The sequence below is a fragment of the Scleropages formosus genome, chromosome 23, assembly GCF_900964775.1.
Source record: "Scleropages formosus chromosome 23, fSclFor1.1, whole genome shotgun sequence".
Lineage (NCBI taxonomy): Eukaryota > Metazoa > Chordata > Actinopteri > Osteoglossiformes > Osteoglossidae > Scleropages > Scleropages formosus.
The window spans coordinates 21,488,227-21,502,844 of NC_041828.1; the positions used below are offsets into that span (position 1 = coordinate 21,488,227).

Consider the following 14,618-nt stretch of genomic DNA (forward strand, 5'->3'; position numbering starts at 1 on the left):
TTCTCCAAAGTGACTAACTATGTTAGTCTACCTACAATTATTTACCTATTTATACAGTTGAGCAATTTTTACTGGATCAGTTTAGGGTAAATACCTTGCTGAGGGGTACTACAGGCAGAAGCAAGATTCCAACCTGCAACCTTTGGCTCCAAAGGCAGCAGCACTAACCACTACACTACCAGCTTTCCCATGTTATCCAGTTTATATTCGTAATTAATCAAGTCTATCAAGCATTAATCACATCATCAAGCACTGCTGATGTCATGATATGAGAATGTGGCCATCTGCAATATTTTGCTTCTGCAAGCATGTTACTGATTGAGCCACTTTAGTTAAAAGTATTTTTGTGGTTTTTGTGTTTTGTGGTGAAATGTTTGAAATCCTGGCCATACAAATCATTATTTTGGTGAATATCATGGGTTTCAAGAACTCTTGTATTACATGCAGCACCATATGAGACTGAAGCTTGCAAAATGACTGACTGATATGTCTGTGTACACACATACACACAGACACACACGGGCAGACACACAGCAACAAGTGCACTGAGGCTTTCATTTTGACAGGAGCCAGATGTATGATGAGGTCGTGTGTTCCTGGGTGCCAAGGCACTGAACACGGCATTGTTGCACCTTCTCTAAAGTGACGAGGGGAAACACACAAAACACACTTCTCCCAGTCCAAAGGAGAGCAGATGTGGCCCGGTCTGAAGAACAAGTGGCTAGAAAACATCTCCCACCCTACACAAACCAAGTTAAACAGAACAATTTGCTCCACTGGACCGGTTCACGAAAATCATTCGTGGTACATGTTGGTTGCGGGTCATGCTGCCTTCTGCCCTCCTCTTTGCAAGATTCTGCTGTTTGCTGTGAAGGTCCCCCATCAGCCTTGTATCCCCGGACCTTTCCAAGCATCACCAGCTGCTGCTGGCCCATAGGGGTTCCACATCAGAGAGCCAGAATCCTCCTCCACCTGGTTCGCACAGAGGGAGGCACTGTGGCTTCTCCAGAGAAAGGCAACAAAACACGGCCACGTGCAGCTCCCTCCCCACCTCTCTGGCAGCCCTCTGAGACGTCGCTGAGACAAGTCCTGTGGAGACGGGGCTCTAGCTGTTGCGCCTTCAGAGATCTCCTAAGGACAACATCCATGTGCTGTTGGGGTCTAGCACTGTTGCTTCTGCACAAGGCTTTTCACACCAGAACATGTGGGGTTATTTATACAGTATATTCATACGTAGGTTTATAAAAAACAGCTTTATGACACACTGCCCAGAAAACACTGCAGTCTGAACCTCGTGGACAAACGATTCTCATATATTCCATCCCTGTGTTTGAAATAAAACAGCATATTTTTCTGGTTTGGGTTGTGCTGAAGCAGCCCAAGAAAAGCAGAGTGAGGGAAGGTCAGCCTTAGGTGGGAAGATCATTCTTCAAGGCACACATTGAACATCTATGGTGTGAGTAACACAAAAATGACTGTGTGAGGGCGACTCTTAAGGCCATTTCAGAGAAATTGAAAGGAGAAAAGAGGAAGTGTGCAGGCATTTCATTTCATACCACATCACACTTTTATCAGTAAAAAGGAGCTCATGAAGCCTGAGGCCTTTGGGTGTGTGTTTCTGCGGGTCCGTGTGTTGGCTGAGGTCTGAGAGAATTTGGCTTTGTGTGTAATGTGGGGGGAAACTGTCAACAATAAAACAGGCACAGCCACCCGGCCCTGAAGCCCCCTGCCTTGTCTCCAAGTCCACAGGGCCCCGAGCTGAAACTACGTGTGCTAGGGAGGCAGCCCTTCCGCAGCTCTGGGTCTGGGTCAGCATCCAGTGCCTATTCCTTCTGCGCCCTCTTGGACACTCAGGCAGCGTACCCATCCATGCCCCTGAATAGCAGGGCTCCGAGTCCCCAGCTAGGCTTGAGACCAACAGACATTTATCCCTAACTGCCCTGTTAATGTGTCTCATGACGTGAAGGTTATGCATTCCACTGAAAGCAAGAAAATCCCAGGTCCAGGACAGCGCTGTGTAATTCATAGATGTCATATGGCCAAAAGGGATTTTGGTCCATATGTTGTTTGCAGATCACTATTGAAATGTGCATCTCTACTCAATTACTACTACTGAAAACTCATAGAAATAAAAGCACACATTCTAGCGAGGGGGACTACTTTACTGAACCAAACAACACGCAACAAGCCGAACATACAGAGCGACACCACGGAAGCAAAAGATAAATTTCAGCAAACTCAGGACAAATGTGTGTTGCCTATAACTGACGTGCAGCAGCAATGAGCCACTTCATGGTTTATCATGACATGATGTGCAGCGCAGATTGGAGCTGTCACACGCATCTGTACAGCAAGCGAGAGCTGCAGTGAGCGAGACGGTCACACTCCAACATAGCCGTCTGGCTTGGCAGCCAGTGAACAAACAGAGTACCAGTGTCCCTTCTCATTTATTAAATATTTATGACCATAAGGCCCATAGATTGTGTGTCTCAACTACATAGAATGAATAGAAAAACACAACTCAGTGCATTAACAGGGCTGAAGGGCTATTTTCTCCAAGGATCACTGGGTGGCATGCAGGGCTTTCAAACTGTGGCACAGACATGAGCTGCCACGCCCATACCATCAGCATAACCAGATACACCTGGGATATGGCAGGATATAAGGCAGAAGCGAAAGTAGAAGGACGCAGAACCTTATTTGCCAACTGCACACTCGTCCTGAGTCAGCTTACCTATTGCTTCTGCTCCTTGTTCCCTGCTCCTCATTCCACCTCCCGAGTCCGTCTCCCGAAACCCCTTCCCGTTCTGTGACGTGATCAGTTCTCTCGTGTTTGACCTGTTGCCTGTGTTCACCGACCACGATTCTGGATTTCCTGGTGTACGACGTTTTCAGTCCGAAGACCCAAGCCTGTCCCTGACTACGGTTCTTGTCCAGCTCCCGAATAAATTCCTGTGCACTCCACAATTGAGTCTGCCTTCTCCTTCCCAGACGAAACCATGGCAGAAGGTTCTGCTGACGGAACGGATTCAGCGGCGATCGATCGTATCAAGAGGTGGTCGCCGCACAAGGTAATCGTTTGGGAAATGAATCAGCACAGCCAACCCAGATACCCAACGAGTACCAAGATCTGGCTCCAGTTTTCAGCCGTGTTTGTGCTGCCGAGCTACCACCTCACCGTCCATGGGACTGTGCGATTGACCTCTTACCAGGTACCACACCACCCCGTAGTCATATTTATCCCCTGCCACAGCCCGAACATCAGGCGTTGCAACAATACATCACCGAGGCGCTCGCCTCCGGCATCATTCGACCCTCCACTGCTCCTGTTCCCGCTAGATTCTTTTTTGTAGAGAAAAAGGATGGGGGTTGCGACCATGCATAGACTATCGGGGCTTAAATCGCATAACTGTCAGGTACTCTCATCCAATGCCATTGATCACAGCCACCCTAGAACAAGTTTGTGACGCAAAATGGTTCACAAAACTAGATCTCAGGAGTGCATATAACCTGATATGTATTAGAGAAGGTGATGAGTGGAAAACTGCATTTAGTACGACCATGGGGCATTATGAGTATCGGGTCATTCCTTTCGGGCTTACCAATGCACCAAGTGTTTTTCAGGCCTTTGTCAATCATGTGCTGGTAACTTATGGGGTGCTTGTATATCTGGATGACATCTTGATTTTCTCCAAAGATTTTAAGTCATGTTCAGTTGGTCAGACGGGTTTTACAGCGCCTACTACAGAATCGATTGTATGTCAAGTTGGAAAAATGCGAGTTCCACTGACGGAGAATCTCCTTCCTTGGTTTCATACTGACCCCAGACGGAGTCACCATGGATCCGGGTAAGGTACGTGCATTGTTAGAGTGGCCATGTCCGACCACTACAAAGGCCTTACAACAATTCCTTGGGTTTGCAAACTTTTACCGCTGGTTCATAAGAAATTTCAGTTTGATCGCCGCCCTGCTAACTGCGTTAACAGCGAATAAATCGTACAAACTTCCATGGAACCCAGAGGCCCAGCAGGCATTTGATGAGCTCACCTCAGCACCCATCCTACACCAACCAGATCCAGAACTCCCATTTATCGTGAAGGTAGATACATTGGAGACCGGGGTAGGCGCAGTGCTTTCTCAACACCAAGGTAAACCAGAGAAAATGTACCCCTGTGCATTCTTCTCTAGGAAATTGTCTCCTGCTGAACGAAATTATGACATCGGAAATCGGGAGCTGTTAGCCATGAAATTGGCATTAGAAGAATGGAGTCATTGGTTAGAAGGCGCTAAACATCCTTTTTTGATATTAACTGATCAAAAGAACCTCGAGTACCTACAGGGTGCCCGATGCTTAAACTCCTGACAAGCCAGGTGGGCACTCTTTTTTTTGCTCATTTTAACTTTACTGTAACCTACAGGCCCGGCACAGAAAACACCAAAGCTGATGCTCTCTTGCGCATGAGGAAAGACCAGACCCTGGAGAACCTGACTACATCCTGCCCAGGATCTGCGTGGTGGGGCCCATGATGTGGGACGTCAACCAAGGACAGCAACCTGACCCTAACTCTGTGCCACCTGGAGGACCCGTGGGTAAGCAATATGTTCCCCCAGGAATACGAAAGATGCTGCTCCAATGGGCTCACGATCATTCAGCCACAGGACATCTCGGCTTCAGTCGGACACAGGAGAAGCTGCAGAAGCAATACTGGTGGCCGTCCTTGAAGGAGGATGTGCAAGATTATGTCCGGGCCTGTTCGGTTTGTGCAAAAACAAAAGTATCAAACCAGAAGCCTACCGGTCTCCTGCAGCCCTTGCCAGTCCCAAAGCGCCCCTGGACCCACATAGCTCTCGACTTCTTAGTCGATCTCCCCAGTTCAGAAGGTAAGACTACAATCCTGACCATCATTGACCGCTTCTTTAAGGGGTGTCGCCTGGTTCATTTGCCCAAGTTGCCCACAGCCCTCGAAACCGCCGAACTCCTCTTCCATCAGGTTTTCCAGCTCTACGGTCTGCCCGAGGACATCGTATCCGACCGAGGGCCTCAGTTCACCTCATGGGTTTGGAGAGCTTTCTGGAGGAAGTTGGGAATAACGGTGAGTCTGACCTCTGGTTATCACCCCCTGGCAAATGGGCAAGTAGAGCGGCTCCAACAAGACATTGGACGTTTTCTCCGAAGCTACTGCTTGGGTAATCCCCAACAGTGGGTGCGATACTTACCCTGAGCCAAATATGCCCACAACACTCTCACCCACTCGTCGACCGGGCACTCACCTTTCCAGTGTATTTTAGGTTACCAACCGTCGCTATTTCCCTGGCATCTAGAGCCCAGTGACGTGCCAGCTGTGGATGCCTGGTACAAGAACAGCCAGAAGGTATGGAAAACAGTACAAGATCATCTTCTCCGTTGCCAGTCACAACTAAAACACCAGGAGGATCGACGGCGACGTCCACTCTCCATCCTGCCAGGTCAGAGAGTTTCGTTATCCACTCGCAGCTTACAAAGACCGTATATGTCCAAAAAACTCAGCCCTAGGTACTTGGGACCCTTCAAGGTTCTACGGTCAGTCACCCCCGTCACCTATCAGCTGCAACTACCTTGGCACTAGCTCGTACACCCTTCTTTCCATATGTCATTCCTGAAGCCTATGGCCACTTCTCTCCATCAGCCTCAGCCAGCACCTCCCTCTCCAATATCCTTACCCGACAGGAGCGGTCCTGCGTACGTCGTGAGGGTGCTCCTGGATTCCCGTCGTCGCAGAGAGACCCTTCAGTACCTTGTGGACTGGGAGGGTTATGGACCTGAGGAGCGCAGCTGGGTGGCATATTCTGGATCCTGACCTTATTTCTGATTTTCACAGGGCCCATCTGGATCAGCCCGCTCCCAGACCTCACGGTCATCCCCCAGATCCCAGTCGAGCATCTAGAGCCGCTCCTGGGGGGGGGTTATGCTACGCCCACACCATCGGCATAACCAGATACACCTGGGACACGGCAGGATATAAGGCATAAGCGAACATAGAAGGACACGGAACCTTATTCACCAACTGCTCACTCGTCCTGAGTCAGCTTACCTATCACTTCTGCTCCTTGTTCCCTGCTCCTCGTTCCACCTCCTGAGCCCATCTCCCGAAACCCCTTCCTGTTCTGTGACCTGATCAGTTCTCTCGTGTTGACCTGTTGCCTGTGTTCACCGACCACAATTCTGGATTTCCTGGTGAACGACGTTTGCAGTTCGAAGACCCAAGCCTGTCCCTGACTACGGTTCTTGTCCAGCCCCTGAGTAAATTCCGGTGCACTCCACAATTGAGTCCACCTTCTCCTTCCCAGACAAAACCATGGCATGAGCAATGAGCTACTTCGGGTTTCATTTGTGGTCTTGCACACCTGGTCTGTCTCAGTGTGCCATTTGTGTGCCAATGGGCACAAAGATGACTAAATGTGGCCTGCCAGCCAAAGGCTTCTGTTTTGGTGCGAGACCCCATCCTGCACACTGACAGAGCAGCGAGTTCTAGGTCTTGTCTGCCTTGATCAGACTAGGATTTATGAAGCATCATGACTTCTGACAACATTCAGCCACTAATTAATTTTATATATTTCTCTCTGGTTTGTGATATTCTCAGCCTGGATAGCTGTTTAAGATAAGCTCGTGACGGGATAAAGTGTGTATTTATATATACTGTATATTAGCACTGCTGCAACACGGAGGAGGTTTCACACACAACTCAAGTGCACGGTTGTGTGTGATTCCCCCTGATTACACACTCCTCCATTAGCACTGCTACTGCACCGAGGAGCAAATGAATGAATGCTTGTGAAACACAAAAAGAGCCCTGGGCAGTCCTGTGCAGGTCAACGCCATCTTCGTTAGCCTAAATGTCTGTAAAATGGACACAAGGATGTGTGTCAAATAAAAGGTTACTACATTGCTTTTCCCCTGTAAATAACAAGCAGCTGTTTCCAAGAGTGTCACCCGTTGCCCACTGAAAGGATGGTCATGTCACTCCCCCCACTCTCATGGCTGCTCAAGGAATGGGAGTATAAAGGGCTGCTCCGGACGTAATGGATCGCAGAACGTACAACGACATCGACTGATGTGTTAGAACCTGTTTTCCTTGACTCCCTCCGCATTCCCTGTTCCTTTGTTCGTCCGCCTTCATGTCATAGTCTCCCTGATTTTCCTGACTCACCACTCATTTCCAGACTTCAAGTTTTTGATTCTCCCTGTAACTACGTTTGCTTCTTGGTGACCCTTTGTCTGTTCTTCGACTATGAGATTTCACCTGCCCCTTTGAATAAAGACCTGAGCACCTGCAATTGGGTCCATCGCCTCTCTCTGTGTGGAAACCATGACAGAAGGTTCCACCTCTCCTTCGAACCCAGCAGTGCCGGAGCGTTTACAGAGTGCACTTGCTTCCCAGGGTGCGTTACTTGGATCACATGATCAAACACTGAACTGACTCACGGAGGCTTTCCAAGAGCTGGTTCAGGCTTTGCAGAACAAAGGAGTGGTTACTCTGATGGAGCCTGACAGTACCGAAGGAGCTGCTACTGTACCTGCTTCACTCACCCCCCTGCCTACCCATAAAAGACCCTTGATAGCCAACTCAACAATGGTATGATGGCTCTGTCACGCTGTCAGGGATTCCTGATGCAGTGCGAACTCATCTTTGCCAGCCTGCCCCTGGTATATCAGTCCGATCAGAGCAAGATTATTTACCTCCTTGCACTCTTGACTGGTCCGGCACTGCTATGGGCAACAGTCGCATGGGATTACCGCTCCAAGACCATGTATGCTGACTTTAAGAAGTGCTTCCAAGTGGTATTCGGCCACCCCTTGTCAGCGTGTGCTGCTAGTGATCGCCTGATGGAGCTCAGACAAAGTAACCGCTCTGTGGCAGAGTATTCTCTGGAATTTTGGACGCTGGCAGAACAAAGCGGTTGGAATCAGGCGTCCCTCTTGGCGAGTTTCCGGCATGGGTTGAGCTCCAGGATGAAAGCCAAACTCACGTAAAGAGGGGAGAACTGGAAGCTGGACCACTTCACTGAAACAGCAGGTCGCGACTGACGACCTACCAGTGACAGGAACAGTCGACCCAAGGAGCCCTCTCTCATCGCCCCTACCCAGGACAATGAGTCAAAGCCCATGCAAGTTGGGCACGGAAGACTGACCCTGTAGGAGAGACAACACCGGCTCCAGAACCGCCTGTGTTAGTACTGTGGAGGCCAGGGTCACCTTCGAGTCAACTATCCAGCCTGTCTGGAGTTTAAGGTAAGTGGGACCCACCAGGGAAACTGACTCACGGTTCCGATAGTCCTGCCATGGAGAGAGGGTACGGTTTGCACACTTGCCTTAGTAGACTTAGGAGCTGCTGGCTGTTTCATGGACAGTGGGTTTGCAGAGGCGCACCATGTCCCCAGGCACCCATGCGAGTTAACGTTACGAATCAGCGCCCTTGATGGACAACGATTGCGGGAGTGGTGGATGCCCAAACAGAGTCCTTGCTCTTAGCCGTGGGGGCCTTCCATAGGGAACCGCTTCAGTTTTATGTGATTACTTTGCCAGAAGTCTCTGTTATCCTTGGGTTCCCTTAGCTATCCCTACACGACTCCGTCTTTTGTTGGAGTAAGGGGGAATTGGTTGCATGGAGCCCCAATGTGGTAAGAGACGCCTGTCATTACCGTAGAGAGCCACCTCGGTTGAGTGCTCGGACAAGCCTCAACAGGTGGAGGTTCCTTTAGAGCAGGGGTCTCCAACCTTTTTGTGAGTGAGGGCTCCCTAAAGGGATAAAATAGTCTAAAGGGCTACTTGTTTGATATACTCAAAAAATATATAATTTGTTATAAATATAAATATAAACACAATAGTGCTTTTTAAACTTTCAATTAACAACATTATGTCAAAGGGATAATAAAATATCTTGATATCCAATCCTGGCATAAAATATATTAATGATTTCTCACAAGTTGTTTTAATATTTTTTATTAAACAATCAATCCTGGAAAATATTCCAAGAAAATTTATTGAAATATGTACATTTATTTTTTTCTTTCACATTGCACTGAACACATTTCCCTACACACTCACCACACTGGAAAACCATTTGCACGAACCTAAGTCTTTCTTCAGTTGATTCGTTACGTTCGCTGACATAGTAGTGACTCGTCTTGCGATTGTGTTCGCCCGAGTTGAAGATCGGAAAGTGCAGACATGATTTCATCTCCATTCTTGTGATCTTTAAACAGTGTGTTTGCTATCACAGTCGCAGATTGCTCACTTGACAATTTCACCATCTGAGAACAACTTTTTGTGTTTTGTGAAAAAATGAGCAACCCTAGTATGAAGCTGCGGTTGCAGCCTGTGTGACTTAGCGGGTCTGGTAAAAAATGATTGCTGCCTGCTTAATGTTGCTTTCAACTCGTTAACTTTTTCTTTTCTAAGTGATGTACCTGGTGGATAACAAACTGTTATTGAAGGTCTTCTGGATTGTGATGAAAATGTCTCTCCGTGTTGTGCCTCTTGGATACCGTGATGCTAGCCCCAGATGAGGCATACACTTTTGCCTTTGTGACAAGAAATTTTGTCTCCCACTCCTCGTCAAAGTAATAAGTCTTTGTTTTTTGCAGGACCTGCTGCACCATCAGCCATAATTAATCCTTTGTTGTTTTTTTGTTATAGTTGATTTTACCTTGTTTATGTCGTCAGCTCGCTACCGCCTCAACTCACAGCCTATGAGAAACATACGCTACATACGTCAATAACATGCGTAAACTTCTAAATATTTAAATTTTTTAAATGATGAGTTTATTTGATGTTTTCATGTTATATGAAATGTTAACATAACACTTTTTCATTTTTTTTTGTAAGTGTAATAAAAAAACTAAAATCAATAATTAAAATTGAGCCTATTTATAGAACGTGCTTGGCGGGCAACTCACAGACTACATGTGGGCTACCAAGTGCCCGTGGGCACCATGTTGGAGACCACTGCTTTAGAGTATCAAGATCAAGTATCAGAGGTGTTTGGCAGGGAGCAGGCTGCCGCGCTGCCACCTCATAGGCCTTGGGACTGTGCTATCGACCTCCTCCTGGAGTCAATGCCACCCTGAGGACGAGTGTACCCCCTTTCTTTGCCAGAAAAAAGGGTGATGCAACAGTATGTGAACAAAGCCCTGGCAGTGGGGATAATTAGACCCTCCACGTCACCTGCCGCAGCCAGGTTCATTTTTGTAGAGAAAAAGGCTAGAGGCTTCTGTCCGTGCATTGATATAGGGGCCTGAATCGCATCGACTCCTCCCTCGGATCCCTTATCCCTGATCACTGCTGCTCTAGAGCAGGTCAACCATGCTCAGATCTTTTCCAAATTACACCTCCGTCCAACATAGAATCTGATCAGGATCCGGGAGGGGGATAAATGGAAGACGGCTTTTAACACCACCCTTGGCCACTATGAATATCTGGTGATGCCATTCGGACTTGCTAATGCACCCAGTGTGTTTCAAGCTTTTGTCAATCATGTCTTGGGGATCTGTTGAACAATGGTGTTCTGGTGTACCTGGATGATATTCTTATCTATTCCCAGTCAAAAAAACAACACGTACTGCAGGTTCGGCAGGTGTTACACCGGTAACCGCTTGTTTGCAAAAACGAAAAAATGCCTGTTCCACCAAGAACAGATCTCGTTCTTGGGCTTTGTGCTGAACAAAGAAGAAGTGGCTATGGATCCGGGTAAGATAAGGGCCGTAACCCAGTGGCCCCGTCCAACTACGGTGAAAGCCCTTCAGAGATTCTTGGGGTTTGCTAATTTCTACTGCCACTTTATAGGGAATTATAGTGCCATCGCTGCCCCGCTTACCACTCTGACCACAGGTAAAAGCCCCCATCTCATCTGGACTGACATTGCCCAGCAGGCCTTTGAGTCCCTGAAGAGGCGGTTCACCTCCATGCCCGTCCTCAGACATCTGGATCCAACCCTGCCGTTCGTCGTGGAAGTGGACGCCTCGAAGAAGGGGGTAGGTGCGGCGTTATCGCAACGACAGGGGAACCCTGCCAAATTATACCTTTGCGCGTTTTTCTCAAGGAAAATGTCCCAGGCCGAATGGAATTATGACATTGGCAATCGGGAACCACTGGCTATCAAGTTAGCCCTTGATGAATGGAGACATTAGCCTGAGGGGGCTGGGTATCCTTTTGTCATGCTGACTGATTGATCACAAGAACTTGGAATACCGCCAAATGGCCTGACGCCTAAATCGCCGACAAGCCATGTGGGCCCTTGTCTTTACTAGGTTTTAACTTCACTATGACATACAGACCTGGCAGTAAGAACACGAAGGCAGATGCCCTGTCCTGGGTGCATGAACGACTCCTCGTCCAAGAGGCCTCAGAGAACATCTTACCCAAGCACTGTGTGGTAGCCCCCATTCAATGGCACTTCCTCCAGGATCTCCACAGAGCCAAAGAAACAGAGCCAGGACCTCCCTAGAAGCCCGCAGGAAAACTGTACGTCTTCACCAGCATGAGACCCATGCGCCTACAGTGGGAGCACGACAACCCCGCCCCCGGACACCTGGGCTTTGGCAAGACCCAATCCCTCCTCCAAAAACAGTTCTGGTAGATTTCGCTCCAAGAAGATGTCAGGGACTTCAATCAGGTCTGTGCGACCTGTGCCCAAGTCAAGTCCTCAACCCAGAAATCTGCAGGACTTCTTGAACCCTTGCCCATGCCAGCCTGTCCTTGGTCCCATATTGCCACTGACTTTCTCATGGACCTTCCAAGTTCGGATGGTAAGACCACAGTGCTCACCATAATAGACCGGTTCTCCAAGGCTTGTCATCTTGCTCCTCTCCCTAAACTCCCTACAGCCCTATAAACCGTGAAAATTCATTTCCACAACGTCTTCTGCCTCTCGGGTTTACCAGAAGACATTGTGTCAGACCGCGGGCCGCAATTCACATCCCAAGTCTGGAGGGCCTTCTGGCAAAGGCTGGGGGTGTCAGTGAGTCTAACATCAGGCTACCATCCTCGGGAAAGTAGAGCGGCTCCATCAAGACATCAGCCAGTTCTTGCGCAGCTACTGAATAAATGTCACATGAATAAATGTCACAGAGTCCTGCTGGAGGAGGGGCTCTTTTTCATGCTATTACCAAGGTCAAGAGGTAGGCAATGCAAAATACAAAGCAAGGCCTCTAGAGATCCCAGGCCTTGAGGCTCTGCCATGGGAGTCCAGAGGCTCAAACATTGTTCACCTTAGCTGGAGCATAGAGCTATCAGCAAACTCGCTGTCATCAAATTCCTGCTGCACTGCAATCATTCATAATTTTCCTCACGAAAATGACTCACTTTGCCTAGGTTACATTTTAATTGAGCATACTTGCACTGCTGCTTCACGTCACACTCCTTCAGGGTGCAATTGTGTTGTCATGTACTGATAACAACATTTTCCATTGTCACTTGTTTTATTACTCAGTCACACTCCTCCCTTGTGTTCCCACATAGCTGATAACTGATAACATCCATAGCTCCTCCTGTCTCCTTAAGGGAGGGTTCAATTGTGGTAATTAAACAACTTCTTTACTTGTCCTATCGCCACACTTCTTCAAAAAGTGCTCTTCTGGAAACATAGTGCTATGGTGAACAGCGGAGTTTCTGAATGGGAGTCAATCAAACTCAAACACCACATCGTCTGAACCGCTTGTCCCATATGGGGTCACGGGGAGCCGGAGCCTAACCTGGCAACACAGGGCGTAAGGCTGGAGGGGGAGGGGACACACCCAGGATGGGACGCCAGTCCGTCGCAAGGCACCCCAAGCGGGACTGGAACCCCACACCCACCGGAGAGCAGGACCTGGTCCAACCCACTGCGCCCCCCCACTCAAACTCAAACATTTATAGATTAATAATAATTAATTGCTGATGGGGGCATGTGGTGGTATGGCAGTGTGGCAGGTTCAGCCAGTTCCTGTTATGTGGCTGGTCTGGGGTTTAAGCACTGCTTGGGGTGCCCTGTGACGGACTGTTATCCCTTCCAGCATGTGTCCCCTCCCCCCTCCGCCCTCTGTTGCCGGGAAGGGCTCCGGCTCACCACGACCCCGCTCAGGACAAGAAGTTGTTGGCAATGGGTGGAGTTAATTGTTGATCATTGTATCATGTAAAACACTATTTCATACAGGAAATTCATTTGGCATTTTGTTTCTTTTTATTTCTATGCAAAGTGCTGCTGTTTCAGCTCTTTTTGCAGTGTTGGCTCTGAGTTCAATTTTTGCTCGACCTCCACATTTATATGACATATTTTTTTAAAAAAAGTATTTCTCATTTTGAGTCATTTTAATTTTCAAGCAGTAGGGAACACCCAGAAGCTACAGTAAATACTATGTGCACTAGTTCTCAATGAAAATTAACTCTGTTAAGTGTACAGGTGGATCGATACACCTCCATTACAGAGGTCCAAGCACCATGACACATTAATGCAATATGATGTTCAGGGAAAACGGCTCTAGAGACACAATAGAAAGCTTCATTCTGACAGCCTCATCTCCACGTCTACAATGTTCATTAACAAAAAATATGGGTTTGCAATATAGAAGAACAGAATGTCAAAGGGCTCCAAGAGCACAATTGGCTTTAAACTCAGTTTAGAGACTGTTTCACATTTTCTTGCCATTGGCTTTCCTTTTCGTGCAGAGAAACACTTTTGTGAGTAAACATTACGATGTTTATCCTGCTCATGAACGCTTAGCTGGGTAGAAGGACCCTGTACAGCTATTGGCTTTCACCATGGTGCAGTGCTCTTTCAACCCGAGGAAATGTTCAGACTGAATATACCAAGGAATGAAAATTGCAGGCTTAAAATTGGAAGAAATCCTGCTATTCTTCCTTTTTGTTCATATTGGCCCAGTTGAAAGATTAAACTTTATTAACAATCATTTAATCTCCTTTAAAAGCTTAACCAAACTTGATGATTTGATGATAAAGAACAAAGTTAAGCAGTTGGTTAAGAGGATAACAGCCATGGTGCAGTCAAGTGATTAATAGATGTTGAAATTGAAAATCTCACTGGTCCAACTTACTCAGAGAAGGGGGGTGGGGGGGGTTCTATTTCAGCTTGAAACGAGGTCCGAAAATCTCATTTAGGAACCATTCGTGTGATCAATGAGGACCTTTGACAACAGCCTCGAGATCCAAAATGTGACTAATGAATAAAGAGATATGACGAGGACATTCTGAGACGATGTTGCTCCATCAAAAGTTGTTGTTTTCTGTGTCGACTCATTCGTTCCCACTGCTTGAACATCCTTGAAAATGGGCAGCTCTCCATCCCCTCCCCATGTCACTGCACCCCTGCGTTGCTGATCATCTGCCTCCTCCATCTGCTGCCTCACAAAAGGACGCATTTGTATCTCTGGCAGTGGTTCTGGGACAAGTCAGGGCGTTTCATTCGGGACAGCATTTCCATTGACCAGGTGCCCCGTGAATCTTGGATCACGAAGACGGAACATGGAAAGCCACACAGAGGCCCTGTGAGCCTCACTGGCACCTCAGGAGCAATACATGAGTGCATTTACATGTACAGGGGGAACTGTGACATCTCAGTAAACAGTGGCAAGAGTCCATTCCACAG

General features: G+C 47.8%; 1 protein-coding gene across 1 annotated transcript in view; it reads right to left on the minus strand.

The window, feature by feature from the left end:
- zfpm2b (zinc finger protein, FOG family member 2b) overlaps nucleotides 1–14,618 on the minus strand; it is a 107,779-nt gene that overhangs the window by 27,092 nt on the left and 66,069 nt on the right. The window lies entirely within an intron of this gene.